This window comes from Notamacropus eugenii, chromosome 3, assembly GCF_028372415.1.
Source record: "Notamacropus eugenii isolate mMacEug1 chromosome 3, mMacEug1.pri_v2, whole genome shotgun sequence".
In the NCBI taxonomy this organism is placed as follows: domain Eukaryota; kingdom Metazoa; phylum Chordata; class Mammalia; order Diprotodontia; family Macropodidae; genus Notamacropus; species Notamacropus eugenii.
The window spans coordinates 294145958-294160627 of record NC_092874.1 but is presented as its reverse complement, the minus strand read 5'-3'; the positions used below and the strand labels follow the sequence as shown (position 1 = coordinate 294160627).

Sequence of the window (14670 nt, the reverse complement as noted above, 5' to 3'; positions counted from 1 at the left end):
AGAAACAATATAAGATGATAAAATGTTAAAACTGGCAGGAGCCTTAACACAGAGAATGGTAGATTCACTTCAGGGCATTTTAAAAGGTAAAAAATTGGAATCTTCTCTGGAGCAGCTTGGAGTCATGGAGGAAGAGCCTGACGCTCTTATGCTGGTGCTAGACCATTTCATTACATCATGGTGGTTGAGCTGTGCATTTTTGGAAGGAGAGCAAAGAAGAGGGTCAGAATTTCCTGAGACTCCAGCCTCCAAAAAGAATGGTATCTTAGGTATAAGGTGATCAGCTTGATTTGTCCAGTGGTATTGGGTTTCACACCAAAGAAAAATGTATTTCTCTCTTCTGTTTAAGTTATTGAAATTCTGTATGAGACATTGAAAAGGAAACGTTATATAGTTCTTCAGAGCCATTATGATCTCCAAAGGAAAGAAGTATGATACACTGCTGAGGTGTTTTGAGGTGCATCAGAAGTGTACCAAGTCATGGATCATTTTAACATGTTCTCGAAGTACCATGGCATTGAAGGAAATTTGGTGACCAGTCCAATCTTAACAACTCACTAGGGAAGCAATTTGAAACTATCTAAAGGTATGAGGTGATGAAACCGTACTAATCCTTCATGTAAAAGCTGCACAAAAGTTTTATGGAAATGAAAAAAGGGGGTTTTGTTCTCCTCGTTGTGTATATCTTACGGGCAATGGATGGAAGGGAAAAAAAAGACCAAATGGAACATGATGGTTCTTCTGAACACGAATCTCAACCATGTGCATTTATTGGAGCAGGAACTAGGGACCACAAAATGCAGTAGCTGAATTTGGAAGGGAAGAATTATTGCACAATCAAAATACTATATGTATCTGATTTAGACAAGTGAAAGCATTTCATGTCATCTGTAAAGATATTCAATGGCAGAGGTGAGGAACTTGTGGTTTCAAGGCCCCATGTGGCCTTCTAGGTCCTCCAATGTGACCCTATGACTGAATCAAACTTCACAGAACAAATCCCCTTCATAAAAGGATGTGGTCTACAAAACTTGGACTCAGTCAAAAGGCTGCACCCAAGGACCTAGAAGACCATAGGTAGCCTCAAGGTCAAAGGCTCCCCACCTCTGCTCTATGACAACAGTGAGGACATTGGTGAGCTCCTCAGTAAACAGATCAAAATCATCTCCAATGCTTGTAAAAAAAAAAAAAAGGATTAATCATTGAAAAATGCTGGCTTATGCATAACTTCAGGAACAAAAGTGTCTTTATTTAGTTGACTTCGATCACAAACAGCACCAGGTATTTACACATAGAAAGAGGGAATTTCCATGCTACCTCGTAATAGTGGGGAGAATTTTATATTCACCTTTCGGATGATAATGAATCAGAAGGAGAAAAATTCACAGTGAGAGGAGCCTATATCTTTAGGGATAGACTGTCAGACTTGTGTGTTCAGTTACAGGCATGGCACTCCCAAGGCTGATGATTCCAAAAGTTGATGAACAGACCACAATGCTAGATGCAGATGATCCGATGTCACAGCTACATAAATGTTCATCTTTTCTTAAGGATACAGAAAGAATGTATTTGTGCCTTTCCAAAGAGACAATAATCCAATTTCAAGCTACCCCATGCCTCCCAAAAACCAAATAAAGAAATGAGAAATGTTGGAGCTTTGTGGACAATCCTTAGTACAAATAAGACAGAATGCACATTGTATGAGGGAGTAGGACCTGTCCATGTTCCAGTAACACCTATGAGATAGTCTTCAATTGAATGGTGGTGCTAGAACTTACAGGACAGAATTTCACTCCAAATTTACACATCTGGCTTGGGGTTGTGGAAGCTAAAACTATGTACATATGTGCAGAGAACATGCTTTATGTTGTCCAGACATTTCTGCCTTCCCAGAAGACTGGAGGTGGGTTTGTCAGCTTGTCCAGGTCCTAGTAACTGTGGTTGGTAATGACGAAATAATCTATTCTACCAGCCTGACCTTTACAATGCAGCAGAAGCAATCCTTCAAGTCACTTCAAGTCTAATGGCCACTAAGGAATTAAACACAAAGGGTGAGGGAAGTCATGCAAATATCAGTTACACTAAACAATGTGACATCATCTACAGCAACAGTCATCTCCTAACTTCTGTGGTCGCCTCAGACTTATCCTGACCTCCAGTGCTGCAAAGGAGAAAATGGAACAAGCTTTTGTGGCTGCTTGGGAAAACTACCCATTCTGATCAATCCTCTTTGAGCCCTGTTACTATAAGTGCTGATTTAGAAAAGCAGAAGCCACAATAAAGAAGTCAAAAAATTAAAATATTAGACTAGAAGAGACATTAAAACAATGCTGTTCATCCTTCATTTTCAAAGAGGACCAATGATATCACAGGCAATGCTTTGACTTGTGCATGAATTGGATTTAATCAACTGACAACTTTTCAAAACTCTGTCTCACTTAAATTCAATTCACGCACAAGTCAAGTAAGTTAAGGGAGGCAGAATTTCCCAAAATCATTGGCCTTACTATGTCTTCCTGAGTCATGGAAGTCTAGTGGCACGATAAAAGTCACGATGACTGTTGATGGCCCAGGATTCATTGGATGACCTTGGTGTCTTCGATGTCTGACCAAGTTCCAAGCACTTCACAGTGCCTTCCAAAAAAGTAACAGGTTATCTGGCTGCCCTCAACGAGTACAACTTAAAAGGTGTTTTTTTTTTTTTACAGAATCAGCAGTTAATGTCAGTGATTAAAGGACGATAGAGGGTACACATGACACCATAGGACTGGAGAAAACACAGAAGATGTGCTAAAAACAACAACATAATAATAACATAATATTAGTTTTGGAAGGAACTTGACAACATAAGAGATAGACGAAAGGAACCTTAGAACAAAATGTCACAGCTGGGAGGCACTTTAGAAGAGAAGATGTTCTAATTTTAAAAAATCTAATGATATTCTAATGTCTAATAAAATATGACACTTATAAGAAGCCTTAGAATATAGAATTTTATAGCATAGAATGTAAGAGTGGGAAGAAGCCATAGAACAGACCACCAATATTGAAAAATTTACTTCACAAAGTAAACGCAGGATGCACAAATTTGGGAAATCCACCCCAAATATTCACATGGACTATCTGTGGTAGAGCATTGCGAGCTCATATTGGTCTGATCAGCCACAGTCGGACACACTGAAATTTCACTTTATCATGGTGATGTCATTTTGGTCCTCTTCAAGAATGAAGAACAACAACCAATATTGAAAAGGACCTTTGAATGCTGAAGATTTGAACACAAACTATCCCTGAAAGGGACCTTAAAACAGAGAATGACACAACATAGAATGATAGAGTTGAAGAAACCTTGGAAAACAGGATCTTAAATCTGGAAGGGACCTTGGAATAACCTGCAATGTCAGCCTTGGAAAGAACTTTAAAATGTAGAAAGTTTGACCTGGAAGGGACCTGAGAACTCCTGAGGATATCAGAATGTGTAAGTGACATCCAGAGCGACCTGTTCATTTTGCAGATCCAAAGTGGCACCATGGTCTATGGTGGAAAAAACACAGGCTTCACAGTCAGAAGACTGACCTGTTGGTTTAATTGGCCCAATTGTTTAATAACTTTATAGCCATAAGCAATTTCCTTATCCTCTCTGCCTCTGCCTCTCTGCCTCTCTCCTCTTCATCAGTGGGTATAGTACTATACCTTTCTGGGCTTCGCTGAAGAAAGCCCTATTGAAAAATGAGCCATCGTTATCTCTGTGGTTTCATCCATCTCAGAATCTGATGGGAAGCTATGAAAAACTGAGACAAAGGTCAGATGACCTACCCCCTGGCTCACATAGCTATTAAGTGACTCTGCAGGAACTGGTACCCAGGTGTTTGGATTCCAGCTCCCAGGCTCTTTCCTCTACATGAGCTGCTTCTTTAGGGAAGAGAGCAAAGAATTGCCAGAGAGTCTTCATTCATTCTAGCAATAGCAACCTCCTCCTCAGACCTGTTTCAATACCCTGGAAGAATCTTTTCTTCTAACTGTGAAAATATCTGGTGGGGGAAGAAATAAGAGGATATTAATAGCTAACATTTACAGAGTGTGTTAGAGGTTACAAAGCACAGATGTAATCTTTTTTTATCCTTCCAATAATCCTGGATGGGAGGTACCATTCTTATACCCATTTTACAGATGAAGGAATTGTGACTGAAATTAAGTGACTTCACCAGGACCACACAACTAGCAAGTGTCTGGTAGGATTTGAAGGCAGGACTCTAAAGCAAGTGCTCTGTCTGTGGTGCTAGCCAGTTGCAAGATGCTAGGAAGTGTTTACAAATTGGATGAGAGACCCAGAGAGGATATGGTGATTTGCCCAAATCCTCATCCCCCGTTAGAGAAAGGAATAGTGACAAAAGTAATTTCTTAGTGAGGAAAAACAGGGAAAGCGTGTGACTTTAAGCAAAAGGTGACCATCCATGAGCAGAGTGGGAACAAGGACCAGGCCAGTTGGGAGTTGTCTACATGGCAGCTGGTGGTGGGAGTTGATGACTCCAAGTGTTGTTCTTTAATGCTAACGCTTTTTAATTTGAAAAATGCCCTTCCTTCTGACTGCTAGGTATTTATTTAGGCACCATAGTGAAAGCTCAAAACCTCAGATAAATAGACAATCACATGGAAGAGACATCATTTCCCTACCTTGACTTGGATGAACAGATGCCTGACCTCAGCCACCAGAGGGGGAAATGGATTGTTTCTCAAATGATCTTGGTCAAGTCTCTTTCCCTCTTTTCCTCACCTGTAAAATAAGAGGATTGAATGAGATGATTACTTAGGTCCCTCCCAGCACTGCCATTTTTTCTCCTAAGTCCCTGTCCCCAGCTCTGACATTCCCTGTTCTAAAGCCCCTTCCAGCTCTGACATTCTGTGCTTCCTCCTAGCATTAATATAATAATGAAGATGACACTAGCTGACCCTTATATAGTGCTTTAAATCTTGTCAAATTTTTCCCATGTATTATATGATCCTCACAACAATCCTGGGAAATAGATGTTGTTGGCATTACCTTTTCTATAAATGAGGAAACTGAAGCCAAGAGAAGTTGCCAGAATCACACAGCTAGCTGGTCTCCCTGACTTTATGACCTCAGTCTATGATTCTCTATTTCTCTATAAAATCAGAGGAGCAAATGCTTTACGAATACTAATAATTTTCTAAGCTGATTCTCAGTCCCGCTATGTGTCTGTTGACTTGAAATTCTATGACCCACATAGACTCTAAATTCTATGCTCCTGTGATCCTATGATCTCTAATGGTCTTTTTAATCTAAATTCCATAATCAAGTGACAAACTGAGAACAAATGAATGTGGGAAATTAGTCTCTGGAGGAGGGAGTTATGAGCTCTTACACCAAAGAAGAGTGCTGGGTATGTACTCAAGAAAGGACTTCCATGGCCCAGAGTTCCAGCAGTCATCAGTAACTTCTCTGTCACATGTGGATTCTTACATGTATGCCCCATTCCCACTTTACTTTAAGTTAGTGAGTCTTGGGAGGGTGGAGCCAAGATGGCAGAGTAGAAAGATGCACATATGCTAGCTCTTACCCCACAGCCTATAAAATACCTGTAAAGAAGAACTCTCAACAAATTCTAGAGCAGCAGAAGCCACAGAACAACAGAGTGGAGGAGATTTCCAGCCCAGAGCGACCTGAAAGACTGACAGGAAAGGTCTGTCGCACCCTGGATGAGGAACAGAGCCCAGCCCTGCCTTGGCCACATGGCACCAAAAGGAGCAGATCTGAGCAGGCTACAGGGACAGAATCTCCAGCACAGTGAAGATCCCTCAACCCACAGGTGACAAAAGTCAGTGAGAGGGTCTTTTCAGGTGGCTGAGAAGGGAGCAGGGTGTCCCCATAACCCGGGCCTCCTCAGGTAGAAGCAGTAGAGGCAGCAACAGACGGGGTCTCCCAAAGCTGGCAGTAGCCCATATCCATTGTTGAAGGTCTCATTGTAAACCCCCTGAGGGAACTGAGCCCTGGGTGGTGGCCCTGCCCCCACCGAAGCAGCTGATCTTAATCTCACACTGGATAGGGGCCCTGCCCCCGCCTAAAACCCCTGAGGTTTTGGAGCAGCTCATCTGAATCTCAGCCCCCAGTGCAGGCTTGGCAGAACTGGAGGCCAGGTGATTGTGGAGAAGAAACTCAGAAGTCAAGTAACTGAATGGAAAAATGCCCAAAAAAGGGAAAAAAAATAAGACCATAGAAGGTTACTTTCTTGGGGAACAGGTGTCTCCCCCCCATCCTTTTGGATGAGGAAGAACAAGGCATACTGTCACAGGAAGTCAAGACCTCTGCCTCCAGGGCCTCCAAAGGGAACTTAAACTCGGCTCAGGCAATAGAAGACCTTAAAAAACAAGTTAGCAGCTTACTGAAGGAGAACCAAAAAAATGCTGAGTAAAATAACAGCTTTAAAAAGAGGCTAGCTCAATTGGAAAAAGAGGTCCAAAAAGCCAATGAGGAGAAGGAGGTTTTAAGCTAGTGACTCTTCCTGTGAACCTCTGTGTATTTGTGGGATAGTTTGCCCCATGACTTAGGGGAGGAAAGTTTATGCCAACCATTCTTGTTATATACTTTCTTAGTAAATACCTTTTCTAAAAGTACTGAGGTTGTTGGCTGATTATTAGTGGGAAGTGCTCTGATGAGAACTTGTGAGTGTTAGAAATCTAGCTCCTCAAGGTGACGCCTATAATCCCCCCAAACTGAGGCAGAAGTCAGCCAACTCTCTGAGAACCCCAAACTGTGAGTGTGTCTGGAGGAATAATCCTAGAAGGCAGTGCTAAACTAATATCTTTGAGATACCTTTGGATTTTAAATCTGTGATCTTGTGATAACCTAAGTTTCCTTCCAGCTTAAATCCTTTGAGAGGAGCTCTTCAGAAAGTCTGGGGCTTAGTGGTGAAGAACTGTAAATTTAGAAGGTACCCATCAATTGAAGAGATGCTGGAAAATACAGTATATAAATATTATTGCATTATATGAATTTATTAGAGACAGCTTCAAAGAAACCTAGGATGACTTGTATGAACAGATACAGAGTGGATTGAACAGAAAGAAGATAATTTATATGATAACCACAGCAATGGAAATACAAAAAATTTTAAGACTTAAGAACTCTGGTTATTGTGATAACCCTCCATAATTCCAAAGGACTTATAATGAAGCATATTAATTACCTCCTAACAAGATGCCCAAAGAGACATGGCCAATGATGGATCTTGTTTTGCTTTGCTTCAGTCATGTCCAAGACATTGGAGTGGTTTGCCATTTCCTTATCCAGCTCATTTTACAAATGAGGAAACTGAGACAAACACGGTGAAGTGACTTATCTACAGCCACGCATCTAGGAAGTATCTGAGACCAGATATAAACTTAGAAAGATGAGTCTTCCTGACTCCAAGCCTACTGCTCTGTGCACTATGGCACCACCTAGACAGCCCTTGTTTTGCTTGACCATACCTATTTGTTTAAAGGATACTGTTAATCTTTTTCTTTTCCATGGGAATGGAGGAAGAGGAAGTAAGAGAGAGAGTAGGCTTTGGAATAGGTTTCTTTCCCCTCTGGAAAAAAAAAAAAAGATTAAAAGAGAACAGAAGCAAAGCCAGAAAGAAGCACAAACAATCATGACAAGTTTGAAAATTACACGTTGAATTCATTATAGATTTTTAAGTAAAAGCAAGTTGTCCATAATAACATATACAGAAATTCTCTTTTTGGGGAGGATAGGGCAGTGTTTGTTAATTTCAGAATAGAGAAGGGAAAGGAGAAAAAGGCTAGGGTTAGAGATGACAAAGGCAGCTAGGTGGCGCCATGGTGCAGAGAGGGCCTGACCTGGAGTCAAGAAGACATATCTTCCTGAGTTCAAATCTGGTAGGTCTGACCTTGGGCAAATTATTTAACTGTGTTTACCTCAGTTTCCTCATCTGTAAAATGAACTGGACTACTCCAGTATATTTGCCAAGAAAACCCCAAATGGGATCACAAAGAATCGGACATGACTGAAAATGGCTTAAAAAAAAAAAAGATAATCAGAACAGTTGATTCAACCCATTTCAGCAAACAATGATACAGTGTCTAGTATGAATCAGGCACCATGCCCTGACATTTCTTTATAGCATAAAAATTACCTTCTGTCACACCCTCTTTGGGGCCACTTCCTCAACTGGGCACTTACAGTGTCAGAGTGGGTCCCCTAGGGCACTGACAACTAATCCCTTTAGGGTTCTAGGGTTCATTCTGAGGAGTTGAAGGTTCTAACACTGTAGCTCTAAAGCCCCCACAGATGTGCTCTCTATGATCAATCAACCAGTTGAGTTCTATTTGTTTTAAGAAAAGGGATTTATGGAAAAGATATAGCAAGAAGAATCGGTATAAAACATTTCACACAAACCAGGGCGCACTCTCCTCTTGCACACCCAATGTCACTTCAAAGAGTAGGTTTAAAGCCTCAAATACAAAGGTGCATATGTTGCAAAGGGTACCCTCCTGACCTTTGGAGCCAAATGTTATTTTCTCCTTTAATAGGGTGCTCAATAAAGTTTCCCTTTGACGTAGCATTCAGCTTGGCTCAGAGGACTAGACTCCAGGTCTGGTACTCACTGTACCTTCTAGGGTACAAAGCTGGCCTATTTCTCTTCATATTCCTGAAAACCTTCATCACCCTTTCGTGATGTCTTTTCACATTTGTCAGCAGGCTCTTCCTTTGTTATCACCACTGCTGCTTCAGCAGTCACTCTTCACCCCCAACTCCTTTCTGCTTGTGTGCTGAGAAGGGAAAGATACCAGCTACCTGGACTCAGCCCTTGTTAAGCTCAGTCATGGCTGGGCTAGGTCACTCAATTGCCACCCTGAAAACCCTCCAGATATTGTGATGCCCAAGAGATCATTATCTAGGCAAGACTGCTGCTTCCTTACCACATGGCTCCTGTGGCTACTGTTACCAGCTCTGGTAACCTCCACTCTCTGGAGGGACCTCAGGCTCTCCTGAATTTGTGTGCCTGGGGACCAGGCACAATTATTCCTCAAATTACTTCCATCTCAGAATACTCATTCACTTAAGACCAGGAAGGAATTCACACACATACACACACACACACACACACACACACATGCACACATGCACACACTCACATACACATGACAGAGGCACCATGTGCTCATGGACACATTGTGGCTGGATGGGGTGAAGTAGCCAGTTGCCTTTCCTTGACTTGTTGACTCAGCAATCCTGGCCTTGCTCATGGCCAGGTAGGAAAAAGGGATTCATTGCTGTGCTGGTAAGTACTCTGCAGACCTGCCTTTGCACATCCTAAGTCATTGGTTCTTGTGAACCAATAGTCAATGAGAAGACTATTCATTATCACATCATATCAACCCCTCAGCCACTCATGGCTGGAAGTAAGCTGGTTAGCACATGTTTAGATTGGAATTAGGCAAAGAATGTCTGGGCATGATATGAGTTAATCCAGGCAGAAAATTAGGCATGGAATGTTCATGCATTCTTCAGCTCCCCCCCAAAAGGTCAACCTGACCCTACTTAGTTCACAATGTGGAGCTCTCTAAATACATACTATTTCTAGGCATATGAATTATAGACGTATACTATATCATATCATATCATTACATTTACAATACATACACATATATGGCACAGTTGGAGCACTGAAATTGTAGTCAAGAAGACCCGAGTTTGAATCCAGCCTCAGATGCTTGCCAACTGTGTGATGCTAAACAAGTCCCTTATCCTCTCAATATCCATTTCTTCATCTATAAAACGTGGATAACAGCAGCAATCAATCACCATATCAGATTATTATGTCAAATGAGAAAGTGTAGGTAAAGACTTCTGCAAACCTAAAAGTCTTATATAAAGGTTAACTAACAGTTATTACTCACATCTTCCTGACTGTAACTTCTCAATCTGACTTTGACAGCTGTCCCCAGTTTACCTTTTGGTTCTCTACCATGCTATTTTTACTGCAAAGTTAAATTTCTTCTCTCTCTCCCTCTCCCTCTGCCTCTACTCTCTCTCTCTCTTTCTTTCTCTCTCTCTCTCTCCATCTCCTTTTCCCTCCCCCCTTCCCCTCTCTCCCCTCACCTCTTCTCCCCCTTCCCTTCTCCCTGCTTTCTGTTAACCTCTCTGCTTAATGAATAAACAAGGTTTTTTTCAGCTCGTTTCTAAACCTAATGCTTCCCACCCTGCCCCAACAATATATTACTCCAATATGAAACAGCATCCTAAGAAGCCAGATGATACCCATATTAGATTGTTCTTTATCCCTTGATGTCTCATTTAACCTCTCTCTTGACTTGGTCTCCCTTTCTAGTACACAGCTCAGGAAACTGACCCAGAGAGGCCTCCCTACACATTCTAACTTCACCCCTTCTTCAAGCTCTGTTTCTTTGACTTGATAATTTTGCTAAGTGACTGCTCCATCCTCTCCGGTCTTTTCTAACAAACTAGCTTCTAGACTATGGGGTCTTTACCTAGAAATCTGTGAACTATTTCCCCATTTTTTTATATTCTGTTAATTTTAGTTCAACACAATTGATTTTCTTTTAATCCTATGCATTTTTTGCCTTTGAAAATACTTCTAAGAAAGTGTCCATAGGAATGATGAGATTGCCAAAGGAATCCAAGACACAAGTTAATATAGTCCTTTCTTGTTACCTCTCAACCTGCAACAAATAATCAAATAAACCTGATTCTGTTCCTTCAAATGCATCCTAGTTCATCCTTCTCCCCATCCCCCCACCTTCCCCTAACAGTTCATTTGTCCAGGCAGCACATTAATCCTGTATGTGAAGATATGGCAAATAACCCCCTTCTAGTCCAATCATCACTCTATCTAAAGTCCAAATTTACATTAAGATGAGTGTTGCCCCAACCCAAGCCACATCTGAATAGAAGTTGTGGTTTGTCTTTTATTTTGGAAGAGGACTATGACATCAGGGAGGTGACAGCATAACTTGTCATTGAATTGGATTTAAGTGGTACAAAGTCACCAGCCTTTCTTCTACAGAACCATCTGGGTCCAGTGGCCAGATATAGATCAGGATGACTGGAGTTGGCCCAGGATACAGTGGGAGATCTTGGTCTTTTTAAGCTAAAGTCTTTTCATTTTCACTTTGAGTGAGGCAACATTCATTTGGTGAATAGGCCTCTTTAAGAGTCAAGGGATGGCTTTTTAATAATAATAAAAAAATCAAACTGGGAGGGGAGGACCCTCATGGTTGCTATCCAAAAGAGAAACAGTTACTATTTACATTCACTCTGAGCCTATAGGGCCCCAAAAAGAAGCATTAAGTGGTGCTTGGGAAAGGATCCATATAGATGACTAGGGAGGTCAGGAGCTGTCCATGTGCTTTCTCTGTTACCCGACAAACAGAAGCTATTTGGGTTTGACTGTGGGTAAGAAGAGAAGGGGTCCTCAAGGAGAAACACTTTGGAGGATATAGAGCCTGATATAGACCCTTTCTGGGGATTAAGAAGAGACTGGGGGTGCTTCCTTCATACATGAATCTAGCTAGGTTTTTTCCAGGGCTCTGAAGGGATTATATGGGTAGGGATTAGCCAGATTATAAAAGTATGACAGTGGTCTCTATATCCTTTGCCACTATCTCATTGAGTTGTTTTTTTTATCTCAGAAGCTCCATTTTCTCTTTAAAAAAAAATTAAAGGGAATTGAACAAGAATCAAGAATTCCTAACCTAAATTTGTATTTTTAAAAATAATTTTGTAACTATTTCAAGAGAATTGATTTTCTTTGCAATCCTACATATTTTGTTTTATAAATTTAATAACATGATAAGTAGTCCGCTGGGTGCCAGGGTACATGCCTGTATTCCCTCTTTTGGGGAGGTTGAGGCTAGTGGATAGATTGGGCTTAGAAGTTCTGCACTCAGGTAAGGCTAAAGCCAATGGGGTATCTGCACTAAATCTGCCACAAGATAGAGTGCCCCTCTACCCCTTAAGTAGTGGAGGGGTTATACCAAGCAGAGTGAGTGAGCCACCAGCTGTCTGAGGAGCAAACCAGGACAGGTGGAAGAGAAAAAGGAGAAGGAGGGGAAAGAGGAGGAGCAGGAAGTTGTGTAGAACCCCTGACCTAGATGATCCATAAGGTCCCTCCACCCTACCCCATCTTTGACATTCATGTCTCAAATCTACCACTCATTTGACAAAGAGGGAACCAGCTTAATCCAGTTTTATCTCTTCAAGGTCACTCTACTGTCAGAAGCACACCTTCATGACCACTACTGTCATAAAATGAAATACTATCACAAAATGAAAGAAATGCTGTTGTAAAATGGAATCATACCCAAATGATTGCTTACCGTTTCACAAGTAATCCACACACCACTGTCTAATTCAATTCAACCACCATAAAAAATATTCAATGCCTGCCCTGCAGGAACCTGTGCTGTGTGTTAGGGACTCAAAGATGAAAAGTTCCGTGGTCCCTGCCCTCAAAAAGCTTACAGTTTACTCATTGGACAAGCATTGATAGTCTAGAGCAAGGTTTCTTGAACTTTTTCTACTTGCGACCCCTTCAGCGCTTCTTAAACTTGACCCCTTATGGTGTTTCAACCCACAGTTTAAGAAGTGCTGGTCTACAGGGGCCAATGAAGAATGAGGGGATGCAGGTTACAAAAAGCTCTGAATATGGAGTCAAGGGGCCTTGGTCTGAATCCTGGCTTTGCACCTTCTTACTTGTGTGACCTTAGATAACTCACCACTTTTCTAAGTTGAAGTTTCTTCATCCATAAAGCATTTTGTAAGAATGAGATTTGATGAGCAGTTAAATCCCATTATCCAATTAAATAGGTCTTCATGTCCTTGATGAGCTCCAAAGCATCTTCCAGTTTGGGCCTATGACATTTACACAAATGATCATGGTACCAGAGGGCTGGGTTTTTTGAGCAGAAGCTAGATGTCTCTGTCAGAGTAAGAAGGGATATCGTTTTTGCTCTGCTTTTGCTTCCTCAAATGTTCTTGAAAAATAGAAAAACTCCTAGGCTGATGAAAGCTTGTGATAAAATAAGCCTGCATAACCTGTTCTGCCAGGATGATGGTCAAGCGTATCTTGGCCTCCCAGGGAAACTAGAAGTGTGGAGGAGTGACAAACAACTGGGATCTTAGCCTTCCTACCACACCTACATAATCTGCATGAGGAGGGAATTACCCTTTCCCCTCCTCTTTTCTTTAAATAAATGGCTCTTTGGGTAGATGTAATGTTAATTATATTAATGAGAGTTCAAGATCTTCCCCACCCATTAATGGGCCAACCCTTTGAGGAAAGCTTGATCAGAGGAGATTTGTACTAAGGTTCACACCTTTTCTTAATTTCTAATGAGGCACTGGTTCTCAAGGATTGTGATGCCCTCTGGCTCTGAAAAGTATATAAATACTCTGAGGTGAGGTTTTGTTTGGGGGCTTACTTTTTGGAAGTATTTGGCCAGAGGAGATTTTGGGGAGCTGCTAAGGAGCCCCATTTCCCCACCTTACCCCCTACTCTCCACCCCTTTGAAAACCTAGATCTTGCTGCTTTTCTCTGTGGTAACTATGTACGTAAGTAATGGTCAGACAGTTGGATCTGTCTGTTGATCTGTGTTCTGCAACAATCGCAGAGGGGTCTCTCTCTTAGTCATTGCTGGCAAAATTCTTGCTGGAGTCCTCCTTAGTAGTCTGATCCTTCACCTGGAAGATGGTCATATACCTGAGAGCCAGTGTGGCTTCAGAAAGGGGCAAGGAAGAACCAATATAGTGTTTGCTGCCCGATAACTCCAGGAGAAGTGCCAGGAGCAGAACAGAGCTCTGCATACAACGTTTGTAGATCTGACCAAGTCCTTTGACCAAGTCCTGTTAGTTGTGAGGGCTTATGGAAAAGTACGTCAAAATTTGGTTGCCCAGAGAAGTTCATCAGTATTGTACATCAACTTCATGATGGCATGTTTGCCCGAGTTCTGGAGAGTGGACAATGCTCTTGTGCCTTCCCTGTCTCCAATGGAGTGAAACAGGGCTGTGTGCTTGCTCCCATGCTTTTTAGGATGATGTTTTCAGCCATGTTGTCAAATGCTTTCAATGAGGATGAACAAGGCATCAAGGTCAGCTACCATACTGATGGTAAATTCCTCATTTTGAAAAGGCTACAAGACAATGCAGCCTCTGAAGCTGAGATGCAACAAAGTATGAATCAATTCTCTGCTGCCTGTGTTCATTTTGGCCTAATAATCAACACCAAGAAAACACAGATGCTCCATCAGCCACCACCACACCATCCATATGTGGAACCATCAGTTACAACAAATGGAGAAGTTTTGAATGCTGTGGATAAGTTCACTTACCTTGGTAGTATATTTTCCAGGGATGTACATATTGACAATGAGGTTGATGCATACATTGCCAGAGCTAGCTCAATGTTTGGGAGGCTCCAAAGAAAAGTCTGAGAGAGAAGAGGTATTAGACTGACTACCAAACTGAAGGGCTACAGAGCCGTTGTGCTGACCTCATTGTTATGCTTGTGAAACATGGACAGTCTACCAGCACCATGCCAGGAAACTGAATCACTTCCATCTGAACTCTCTTAAGAAGATTCTGAAGATCACCTGGCAGGATAAGGTACCAGACACTGAAGTCCTTGC

The 14670-nt window shown here is 41.7% G+C and overlaps 1 pseudogene; it reads left to right on the top strand.

Annotated features, from left to right (window-relative positions):
- Positions 1-903: 903 nt before the first annotated feature.
- On the top strand, positions 904-2024 carry LOC140532054 (suppressor of hairless protein homolog; annotated as a pseudogene).
- Positions 2025-14670: the final 12646 nt, after the last annotated feature.